Genomic DNA, 2,394 nt, shown 5'->3' with positions numbered 1-2,394 from the left:
CATCTTATGTAAATGTAAGTTGCGTATATCTTACCCTAGGACTATTAAAAGAGAAAAAATGAAAAATTAGTGCCACTTATTAGAGCATTCCCAACGGGGATGTGTTTTATTTATTTAATAATATAATTTAAAAAAATAAAGTTTTAATCCTAATATTTGCTTGACACGGATCTCTGCCCAGATCATTTTAGATCCTTAGAGACACGGTAACGTGTCAAGAAATTATTGGCTACGTTTTGTTTTGTTTTTTTTTTTGTCTTTCTCTTTACTTTATTTGCTCCTCTCTCTCTCCGTCAAAACGAACAAACGAAACGACGAAAGCAAAAATCGATTTATCAAAATCGACGAGTACAAACCAATCACAGTTCTGATTGGTTTCCAAGACAAATGGATATCTCCTCGTCGTCTTCTTCTTCTCCGATTTCGCTTACTTCTTCTCTGTTAGGTAAGAAGCTTCTCTGTTATGTGTTTGAAGAATGAAGATGATTCGGAACCAAAAAGGTAACCTCATCAAACTGTTTCTTCTAGTTATAGGTGTCTTTGATTCTATTTTATTTGTAATTTGTAATTTATAAATCGGAACCACTTTGGTGTTGAGATTGATTACTTGATTGTCTGCTTTGTGAGGTTTGCTCTGTATTGATATTTGATACTATCACTGTGTTTAGTTTGGGTGTTGAATTCGGTTGAAGTTTTGAAATTGCTAGGGATGTAGTTAGAAATTGGGTTCCTTTATGCTTCTTTTACGAGTCTTATTTCCTTTTTCGGTAGCTGATGGATTTGTCTCTTTCAGAGATGAGCCAAACAAATGCTGATTCTGTTCTCTTATAATGTGCTTTCTTGAAATGGAATTTATTCAGATACAACGCAAAGATGTGTTATTGGAGGAGACATCGATTTGGTCAGAGCTGATTCGATCCAAGGTTTGTTTCGCTATTTGTATCCTTATTCCCTTTGCCTCTGCTTCTTCTTCTTCTTTTGTTTATTGGCGATTCATCTGTGTGTGATGTTTTTATGCAGGTCCAGTCTTTGTTTGATGATGCTAAATCTCAATGTTGCTTGCGGAAGTGCATCTTCTTATGTTGATAGTTGATATCTTGATTATTTTGTTTTTAATATGGTCACATAATTGTTGAGACTAGATTGTAATAGCTTTCTAAGTAGATGCAGAAACTACTTTCTTCTTCAACTCGAGCTTAACATGAAACGAAGTTGCGGGTTTAGTATGGTAGTATGGAAGTTGTTTGATTTCCGATTTAATTTGCCTCGGATACTTTGAGCGGTCAAGCTTTCGGAGCTAAGCTATATCGGAAACTAGGTGTTCAGACTTACACAGCCATGTTTTGTCTTGCTTTGGTGTGTATCCCTCTTTCTCTCGTTTGGCTCAACATGGAAAAGCTTCTTGTGTTCCTGGGACAAGACCCTGCTGCCTGGCTTATCCCTAGACTCTTTGCTTACTCTGTTCTACAGCCTCTCACTCGCTTCTTTCAAAACCAGAGTTTGATCTCACCTCTCTGCATCACTCTGCAGTTAAACTTGTTATGTTCCTTGGTCTTTCCTATAAACAGTTTGTAATACCAAATTCGATGATGGTTGTTGCTACAGGGTGAGGGCAGCGAATGGGTAAATGTTGATATTTCAAACCCAGAGCCTTCTTCAGACGATTGAGTTGGAGTCTTCTCACCATCAAAATTCGAGTATTTTCATATTTCCATCAAACTATCTTTATGAATCATATGTTTGATTGTGTTTGATGTCTTTGTGTTTCTTTTCTTCTAGCTCATCTTCTTGTGCTCGAGCTGATGGCAAAGAGTACACAACCGTTCAATCTCCTATTCCATTTTGCAAATACTAAATGAGACACCCAAGGATGACTAATGGGAGGACAAAAATAAAAAACAGGGGTGTGAAGAAATTTGTATTATTTTTAGTATTATTGAAAAATAAAGACACCCAAATGAGGATGTGCAATGTGTTTGCTCTTATGGGCCTAGAGGTCGCCTATTAAACCGAAGTGACAATAACGTCTCACACGTGTCTAATAAGAACGACACGCGCGTCTTATCTTATACCTCTAAACTCAACCAATACGAGACGACTCTTGTCCGAAAGCTTTTGGACATTAAAAGGTCTCACTCAATCAAAACGTCTTTTAACACACTTACGTCTTCGAGACTCCATTGACGTTAAACAAATCTAATCCATCTCTTTTTATCAATTCTTAAACCACGGACCACCCAACACCTTACCTACCACTCTTTCTCTCTCTCTCTCTCGCTGAAACAGAGCACTCAGAAATGGATTCTGCATCGTCCAAGACCAAAGCTGTAGACCCTGCGCTTCACATGTTCGGTTTCGAGTTCGATGAGTTATCTCCCACACGTATCACTGGTC

At 37.7% G+C, this 2,394-nt stretch overlaps 1 long non-coding RNA gene across 1 annotated transcript; it reads left to right on the top strand.

Annotated features, from left to right (window-relative positions):
• LOC104742344 lies at positions 272 to 2,071 on the top strand. The gene is made up of 4 exons (XR_760514.2): positions 272 to 501; positions 861 to 923; positions 1,021 to 1,697; positions 1,780 to 2,071. It is a non-coding gene; the product is annotated as an uncharacterized LOC104742344 (long non-coding RNA).

The sequence above is a fragment of the Camelina sativa genome, chromosome 14 (assembly GCF_000633955.1).
Source record: "Camelina sativa cultivar DH55 chromosome 14, Cs, whole genome shotgun sequence".
NCBI lineage: Eukaryota > Viridiplantae > Streptophyta > Magnoliopsida > Brassicales > Brassicaceae > Camelina > Camelina sativa.
This window is presented reverse-complemented; position numbering and strand designations above follow the sequence as displayed.